General features: G+C 43.7%; 1 pseudogene; it reads left to right on the forward strand.

The window, feature by feature from the left end:
- The first annotated feature begins 5,728 nt into the window (after window positions 1-5,728).
- LOC144539861 (trace amine-associated receptor 13c-like) lies at window positions 5,729-7,067 on the forward strand (annotated as a pseudogene).
- Window positions 7,068-10,040: the final 2,973 nt, after the last annotated feature.

The raw sequence follows: 10,040 nt of genomic DNA on the forward strand, positions 1-10,040 counted from the left end.
CTGCTGTCCGGTCAGAAGGTAATGCAGGTCCAACTGACATATCTGTGGAAACAGACTGACCTGGAGGCTGGGATGGTGGTTCACTGTCTCCTCCTCTCACTCTCTGTGAATCCTTACTGAGACGAGCAGCAGTATTGGGCAACTGATGGAATGAAGGAGCCTGCTGCGGTGTAGTTGGTTGCTGTGACTGGGAAAATGAGGCTGCAACTGGAGCTTGGCAGAGAGATGAGGTGGGTGAAGAGGATCTGCCCTCTGCTGGAGGAATATTTATCTCCTGAGGTGGCTGGGCTAAGTAACCAGGCTGCTGGGCTCCCTGTAGCCCTTGGACAGGATGCTCGGATGGGTAGTCGGGCTGTCGAGGAGCTGGTCGAAGATATTGTCGAGCTCCTTGCTACTGAGGAGGCAGTTTTAAGGGTAAGCTAGACCTCTCTCCTCATTTTCCTCCACAAAGGATGACACCATACGAGCTTCTTCCAGTTCCATCTCAGCTTTGCGCAACCGTCGCTGCATAACTAGCTGCTTGGCAATAATCTCACGTTCCTTCAAAACAGCTCTGGCTTGCTCATCCAACTTCCTACAACTCTCATCCGCTATTGTTTCCTCTTCATTCTGATTCTTTATCTCCTCTACAGCTAGAAGCTTCATCCTTTCCCTCAGGGTAGCCATTTGGGAGTCACTCAAGAACACTGATCGTTCTTGACTAACCCCACTACCAGTGCTAGCTCCATCTGTATAGCTGGTCCCAGAGCTGCCACTGCGACTAGAGGGCTTTGACTTGGAGCTATATCTAGAGGACTGCTTTGTTCTATATTTAGAATGGTGGGAACTAGGATGGGACTGACTATCCTGTCCTGCCTGTAGATGTTCCATAGGAGTTAAATGCTCACTCAAGCCAGAGTGAGTACTTGGAGGCTTTGCTTGGGCTCCACCCGCAGGACTAGTGATCGCGCCTTGATCTCCGGGCACATCCTCTGTGGTTGTAGGAGCCTGGGAAATTCTCGATGTTGGTAGAGGCTTAGCTTTCCTTATCTCGTCTCTCTTTTTCCTAGTAGTGGGTCGTGTCAACAGATAATGGGAATAGAAAGTAGGAGCCTGCCTCTGACGTTTAGGCCTCAAGTCCTTGTAAGAGTCAGGGGGGGCTCGTGGTTCGCCAGCCTCCATATTGTCTTTTGACCTGTGCTCTGATTTCTGTCCATTTCCTGCCATGACTCACTCTCTGCCGGCTCGAACGACCATTTGTTAGTGACCACCATTTGAGGCACTGGGACAGGGTTGAATGAGAGTGATGGTGACCAGGAACATCACGGTCAGATGACTTGGACAGATGACACACAAAGGAGTTCCACTTTAACCACTGGTCGTGGCATTTATTAATGATCCGTATCTGTATGTGGATGTGTGCTGGAAGTGAACATAAACAGAGGTAGCAAATTAATATCAAAGAAAAAATGCTATCATGAATAAAGAAATATAATACATAACATTATGTTAATTTCCCTAATCACCAACATTATTAACATAATTCATTATAACTCAAATTCGGGGGGCCATAGAGTCCACATTCAATGTTCAAACTGGATGTTGTGAACCAGTGTCCAGCTCAGTAGTCAAAATATTAGTAGTCATAATATTCTCTCGATCATAATATTCTCTTAAACCGCCTAGCGAGCGACGTTGGCATCCGCGACTCTGCGCTTTCCTGGCTAAATTCCTACCTATCTGACAGAACACATTGTGTCTCACATAAAAATACTATATCTGATTACTCTAAAGTTAACTTTGGCGTACCGCAGGGCTCCGTGCTCGGACCTTTGCTTTTCTCCATTTACATGCTACCTCTTGGTGAAATCTTCCGCAGTTATGGTATTAAATTTCACTGTTACGCGGACGATACTCAAATTTACATACCAATTAGACCTGACGACCGCTTACAACTTTCAAACCTAGAATTATGCCTAATCGCTGTCACCAATTGGATGTCACTAAACTTCTTGCGACTAAACGCCAACAAAACTGAGATGCTAGTTGTTGGCCCACAAACCCAACTACCTCTTGTTTCAGACCTTACTCTAAATTTTGGGGATTGCTTAATTACCCAGAGTCCCACAGTTAAAAACCTTGGCGTTACGTTCGACTCAGCTCTCTCATTCGATGCTCACATTAAGGAAATCACTAAGATAGCATTTTTCCATCTTCATAATATCTCTAAAATTCGCTCCCTACTAAACACGGCGGATGCTGAAACCTTAATACACGCTTTTGTTTCATCAAGACTCGATTATTGTAATGTTTTACTCTCTGGCCTACCTTACTGTAGTATTAAAAAACTTCAACTTGTGCAAAATGCTGCTGCCAGAATATTAACCAGAACTAGAAAATTTGACCACATTACTCCTATCCTAACCTCCCTTCACTGGCTCCCAATTCAAGCCAGATCTGACTTTAAGGTGCTTCTGTTAGCTTATAAATCGTTACATGGGCTTGCACCATCATATCTATCCGACCTCATCATCCCTTATATTCCATCTCGTGCCCTCCGTTCGCAGGACGCTGGCTACCTCATTGTCCCTAGAATCAAGAAAAAATCAGCAGGCTGTAGAGCTTTCTCCTACCGAGCTCCCTATCTCTGGAACCAGCTACCTCTCACAGTCAGGGAAGCTAATTCTGTCGAAATCTTTAAATCTAGACTCAAAACCTATCTTTTCTCGCAATCTTACGACCTACCTTAGCACCGCTGGCTTGGGCTCGTCACAGTCTTCTCTCTTACCCTAGCCTAGACAGTATTTATATAGAAATTTGCCGTTGGGAACATAAGCATAGGGATGCCCTCTGGCTACACTGTGTATAATCACTTCCGATCTGCTGTTTGTATGAGCGTGTCTGTGCCCAAATACGTCTGGGTCTTGTGCTGCTTCTGCACAGCTCTGTGTGTGTGTGTGTGTGCGCGGCTGGTTTTCTCCTCCCTTTCTCAGATTCCTCTGACCCTGATGGTCTTCGGTGCTGGCCTTAGTCCCATCCCTGACGCTGCTCCCACCTGGATCTCTCTCTCTCCGTGTGTTCGTTGTCTTTGTGTGTACCTGTCTCCTCCCCCCTTCTCAGACTCCGGTGCAGTCCAGTGGTCGTCAGCGCCGGCCTCGGTCCCTTCCCTCATCCCTGATACTGCTGCCCCCTGTGTGTCTCTGACCCTGTGTGTTCTGTTTGCAGCTGTTTCCCCCCTTCTTCTTTACGTGTGTGTGTGTCTGGGTGTGTTGTGTGTGTGTACGCGGCTTCCTCTCTCTCGTCCTCTCTGACTCCAGGTCAGTGTTCTACCTGGCAGTGACGGGTGCTGCCCTGGCTCTTCGTCGTCAGTGCTGCCTTGCTCTTCCTTTCCGCTGCTCCCTCCTGGACGCTGATTTACGACTGCTGCCCTCGCTCCTTTAGTGCTGGCCTCCGCCCCCCCTCCACCGCCGCATGCTCCTCCCCTTCTTTTGTCTCTCTCTGTTTTCTCTTGTCATCATTGTTGCCCATGACTCTGTCAATGTTTTGCCCGGCACCTATTGCACGCTAAGCCGTCCCGGGGGGGGATCCCTATCTGCCTCAGCCCGCCCAAGGTTTCTTCCAAATTTTCCTGGGAGTTTTTCCTTGTGTGCATTTAGGGTCTAAGGCTGGGGTGCCGGGTAGGTTAGGCTATATAGAATAGGTAGATTGTTTGTCTCGCTAAATCTGCTCCTACCTACCTTGTGTTTTTCTTCATGCTGTCCGACAAAATTTTGTTTACCACTGATTGTGTTTAGTTAGACCTAGCTAGACACACTCTCTGTAAAGCCCTCTGAGACATGCTTGTGATAAAGGGCTATATAAATAAATAAATAAACTTGACTCAGTAGTCAAACATAAACAGAAGCACATGGCTAATTAATTCAGGCTTGTGACGTCACTTCCCGCTGCCAGTTATACAATCGGAAGTTATCTGGCTGTCTGAAATATCGCCATAACTTCCAAATCCCCTTCATCATAGTCACATTTATCCACAGCATCATTTCCAGCCAGAATAACAAACCAATTTGAAGGACAATCTCATAGGACTGTAAGCTACTCACGTTTCTTCATGGACGCACACAAGGATTCGGTCGCTCAACCGCGATGGCGAGTGGTAGAGACGGGTCAGGTGAGATACCGAGCACAGGTTCCAACAACCATATACACCCACTCCCAATCAGCTGGGAAGAGTAGCACTCCTTATTAAAGAGGCAGACTAGTTCAAGCTGCTGCAGGAGTCTTTTCCACAACCGTACACCCTCCATGGCAGGATGATGTGAGCAAGCGGAAGCATGTAGAGGAGGGGGGCAAGCGCTGAACCTTGGGGAACACCTTGGGAGACGGGGGCTGTGATGGATTTGCAGTTTTTGATGTTAATATATTGCCAACACCAATTGGGCAGTCTATTTAAGCTGTCAAACTCACTTGCTCATTCCCTGCTGCAGATGCTACTACCTATGCATCTCACACCCCACCACCAACACCCCAGCATCCACCTTTGGACTCTGTTTCTTCAAGGTTCCTCATGGGGGGTTGCAATTGATCTCTCCACTAGCTTTTGGCTCCTGTAATTGTGAGTGCTTAAAGGATAACGCTAGTGTTTTTTAATGCATTTCTTACCGTCAACAAATCCTATGAAAATAACAAAATCAACAATGCGTTTGCTCTACTCCCGTTACTTTCTGACTTCCCACGTACCGTTTTTAGCCTTCAACCCGGAAGTCATTGGCTCCAATTGTAAGCTAAAAACCTTGAAATACAGCTCACAAAGACATAGTTTCAATTTTAAAAATCACTAACTGTTACAACGAAAAGTCAGGCTATTGTAGTTATTACTAAATTAAATTCAAATGGGAACAAATTCTTCATTAGCACTGACTATTTTCGGTGCTACGGAACTACTTTCCTGAGATCGCAAGCGTGTTTACAGTCGGCTTATTAAGTTGTTTGAGGAAAAAGTCGGCCTGCCCGGTGCATCGCAATGATGAAATATGCTGCTCAGAGTAACGACATTTGACGTGTTTTTAATTGTTTTTTTTAATACAATGGAGTTCTATGGCTACTGAGACATGGCTTCATTGGGCACCGGCTACATGGACGAGACTTGTTGGCAAAACAAAATCATTGCTGATTTTGTTATTTTCATAGGATTTGTTGATGGTAAGAAATGCGTTGAAAAACACCAGCGTTGTCCTTTAATACTGGTCTACTCATCATTTTTGTAAGCCCATATAGTCATATGTCTCAAATTCAAGAAAGCTTGGAATTCTGTCCATCAGATGAGGCCTATTGTCTGACATCTGGAACACCATTCTTTAATTCTCATTGAAGTCAATTCTAAATTTGATTGATATCATACACCATCTATAACTACTCACACTACAGTGTTCTCCTCCTCCTCCTTCCACACAAACTGTAACATGGTCCCTGGCATATCAATGTAAAAGGTAAAACATACACCTAAGCTACTGTACATTACTACCATGAATTAAACTACTAACATGGTTGACAATGCTGAACTTGTCTGCATAGAAGGGATTGGGAAGAAACAAGAAGGGAAAAGAAAGGAGAGAGAGGTGATGAATTGATGTAAAAAAGAGAGAGGTTAGAGAGTGATGAAGATGAGATGGAGAGGGTGATACAGAAAGTGCGAGCAAGAGGAAGGAAGGGAGGGGAGGGAGGGGAGGGAGGAAAGAGATATATCAGCTGTATGATAGAGAGCTTTGGTCAGAAAGCTGCCAGACCTCAGCAGCTTCTCCTCTCCTCCTCTCTCTCTGATGATGGAGACCCTGGAAGGAGGTGAACTCTGCTTTCCACAGCTCCTCAACACTTCCTGCAGGAAGCAGAAGCATCTTCGCTCCAAGGCCATGCTCCTCTACATTCTGCTGTCCTCCATCTCTCTGCTCACTGTGGTTCTCAACCTGCTGGTCATCATCTCCATCTCCCACTTCAGGCAGATATATACTTCTCAGCATAGCCAAAAATGTTTTTATATTTTTTTAAGTATGAACAGTTTGACATGCAAGAAGAAATGGCTTTGGGGTAGTACATAAAATTGTCTTTGATAAGTACATTACGGTTTGGTAAAGCTTTAATTCTTGTTTTTAGTCATACTGCTACTTTGACTACTACTCCCACTACTGCAACTAATAATATAACTACTTTCTTCAACAGCCAAAATACTATATATGAATGTTAAATGTTGAATGATGATATTCTCCCACTCCAGGCAGCTCCACACCCCCACCAACCTCCTCCTCCTCTCCCTGGCTGTCTCAGACCTCCTTGTGGGCCTCCTGCTGATGCCGGTTGAAATCCTCCTCATGGAGTCTTGCTGGTTTCTGGGTGACCTCATATGTGCTCTCTTTTACTATGCTTCCTTTATTATTATCTCTGCCTCTGTAGGAAACATGGTGCTCATATCAGTCGACCGCTATGTGGCTATTTGTGACCCTCTGTGTTACCCCACCAAAATCACTCAGAGAAGAATTAAAATCTGTGTTTGTCTGTGTTGGGTCTGTTCTGCTTTCTATGGCAGTCTGATTAAAAAAGATCTCCTGAAACAACCAGGAAGGTATAATTCCTGTGCTGGAGAGTGTGTGGTTGTCATTAGCTTTATAGCAGGAGCTGTTGACCTTGTTATGAACTTTATTGTTCCCATTACTGTCATCATAGTTCTGTATATGAGAGTATTTGTGGTGGCTGTGTCTCAGGCTCGTGCCATGCGATCCCACATTGTGGCTGTCACACTCCAGCGTTCAGTGACTGTAACTGCTAAGAAATCTGAGAGGAAAGCAGCCAGGACTCTTGGTATTGTCATAGTTGTGTTTCTAATGTGTTTCTGTCCATATTACTATCCCTCTCTTGCAGGCCAGGATACCTCAAGCGGTGCTTCATATTCAGCCTTTGTGATCTGGCTGCTTTATTGTAACTCTTGTCTAAACCCTGTGATCTATGCCTTTTTCTATCCCTGGTTTAGAAATACTATTAAACTGATTGTTACACTTCAGATACTGCAGCCTGACTCCTGTGAGGCCAAACTACTGTAGAGATGCTGTGGAGTGACATAAGAACTTTTCTATGAAGGCGGAAACGTATTTTTTCCTGTTGTTGAGTCAATGAATTCAAAAGACCAAACACAAGTTTGGACAGACAGAGGAAAATATATTTTGTTAAAACACACAGTAAATTTGTATGTAACCACATTGTCATGAACTATTCATTCTATGTAAAAAAGAGCTGTAATATATTTTGTAAAGTGCAACAGCATGATGTCAAGTAAAATGGAAACATTTCTTGTCCTCATGTTGTTGAATGGAACTTGTCTGCCTGGTTTCCACAACAGGGCCAAACAGGGCTAGTCAGGGTTTAGTCATCATCTATTTCACTGATTTTACCCAAAACACCACCTCTGTGATTCTTTTCCATCTTAGTGCAAACAGAGATGATTGGTCAGGTGGGCTTCAGTTCCATATTATTTTTCTCAATTGGTTTTCTCATTGTTCTAATCATTCATAAGCACCATTAAAATCATTTAGGTAAACGCAGACATAATACAGAGGTAGATATAACAGCAGCATCATTGTTTATTGTTTGTTACACATGGTTACAAAAATATGGGATACAAGGTGTGCAATGTAATGAGTAAACATTAAATAAAGCTGCAGAAATCGTGGTCTGTGTCTCCCTCTGCTGTTCTTAGTGAGTTTTACATATAGAACATAACCTGCCATCCTTCCTTCCTTGTTCATGATTTGCCGTATTGTTCGATTCACAGTCCTAAATATCTTTAAATATTTGTGTAGCCCAGCTTCCTAATCTATAGCTAGGACCTTGCTAGTGGGGTACAACACATACAACGGTACTAATATACTAGTATACAATAATATATCAATAATCGTATACTACTTTATAGAGGTGTACAGAGACGTCATTATCTGTATCTGTATCTGTTCAACCAACAAAATTATCTGTATCTGTATTCGGATAGAAGACCGGAAGTGGGCGTGGTTTATACCAGAAGTCACGCTAAATCGGGCAAATGTTGTATTTTCTAACCTAATATTCATTGGCAATGCAATTTTTGTGCCTTCAAAGCATCAAATTGATTTAATATTGGCATATAATTAATTATGAACTATATTTCCACATCCTCATACTGTACTTTTCATCTCTCTCTCTCTCTCTCTCTCTTATTTTTTTTTAAATTTTTAACTAAACTAAGTTTTATGAACTGTGAACCCCACCACCACCTTATTGTGGCCTTGCACAATTTGCAGATGACTTCAGTTGTATCAGTTGGGCTCATTGTAAAGTGCTCCCAGATAGCACTGCTTGTTTTGCGATTTTGTTTTTGCTGGGGGTGCTGCAGAGTCCATTGCTAGCTTCACAAATCACTTGTTGCTGTCACTTGAACTTGTTGCTGTCTGTTTAAATAACCATGAAATACTTGGTAGGGTGTTAGTGGACGCTAAGTCAAAATTCCATGAAACCTATGGCTGATACATACAGCATGTTACATCTTAAACGGATGAATATTGACTGAAATACAAGGTAAAACGTAGTTTTTTTCAATATTTCGACTGGGTTTTTTAAATGGAGGAAATTAACACATACAGCTAAAAACTACAGGTTCTAAGGTTCATTTTGATGTATAGGTTGCGGAGGTTTGAAAGAAATCCAGCTGCCACACCAGGCTTTTGTCTCGCTAGCTCCCGCACATGATGCCTCCTCCTCCTCCTCCTCCTCCTCCTCCTCCTCGATGCGAGAGTTTCCCTGAGTGACAGCCGGTAACGGTCAGCTCTCAGTCCGCTTGGTGGGGGCGACTACAGAATATAGCGATCACTTTTCAATAATGTGTAGTAAATGAAACGACTTTCGACTGGGTTTTTTTTTTTAATGGAGGAAATTAACACATACAGCTAAAAACTACAGGTTCTAAGGTTCATTTTGATGTATAGGTTGCGGAGGTTTGAAAGAAATCCAGCTGCCACACCAGGCTTTTGTGTCGCTAGCTCCCGCACCTGACTCGGTGGGGGCGACTACAGAATAGCAGGGCCGGATCTACGCACAGGCATTCTAGGCACATGCCTAGGGCCTCCTTGCCACTAGGGGGCCCAGACAGAGGGGTAAAGAATATCAACTGCCTACATTAAATAATGTTTAACACATATTTATTTTAAAATATTTTAAAAATATAAAAATCCGATCTAAAACTTTATTTCAATGTTTATATATTTATTTATTCTATTTTTTTTTTAAAACATACACACGTTACATTAACGCCAAATGTGCGGGAAAAAGTATTTCCGGTTCAGTGGAGATCATCACTGTATGTTAGCAGCAGCGACATATAGGCTAACTGTTAGCAGCTTTTCGGTGGAGAGGGGCTTTACACAAGTTTCTCTCGGGCCCTTCAAAGTAGGGGTGGGCGGATCGATCCCAAAATATCGATACTACAGATACTACGTCTCGTTTTTGAAGATCGATTCTAGCGTCAATACGATCGATAGCAGTTTCAGTTTCAGTTTCTGTCGGGTTCAAGCAACCTGAACATTATTAAAACACACACAAAGAGAGAAGACACAGAGTTAGAGTTTTCTTCCTTGCAAGGGAGAACGGACGGAAACGTGCTCAGTTACACTTTCCAACCCGCTCTGAACCCGTCCCGCCGTCTCCTCTCTTTTTATTTCCTTAAGGTGGTTCCTAGTTACAAAAGGATTGCAGCCCCTAAAGGGTGGGGGACACACGGGCTGAAATTCTCTACGTATCTTTTTCTAAACATGGTTACAAAGAAGTTCTCGTTTGTAGCAGGTGTCTTCATTCAGATCAAAGGCATAGTTGCGGCCTCCGCCTTCCTGTAGGAGTGTTTCTTATCTGCCTCCTCAATGCGGTCACCTCGACCCTGAGCCTGCCCGTGAGGCTTCGTGATATCTCTGAAAAACAGTTAACACATCCTCTCGCACAGACACACACACACACATATATAGCTCTCAAACAGTATAAGCAAATGTAGGATAACT

The sequence above is a fragment of the Centroberyx gerrardi genome, chromosome 10 (assembly GCF_048128805.1).
Source record: "Centroberyx gerrardi isolate f3 chromosome 10, fCenGer3.hap1.cur.20231027, whole genome shotgun sequence".
In the NCBI taxonomy this organism is placed as follows: Eukaryota; Metazoa; Chordata; class Actinopteri; order Beryciformes; family Berycidae; genus Centroberyx; species Centroberyx gerrardi.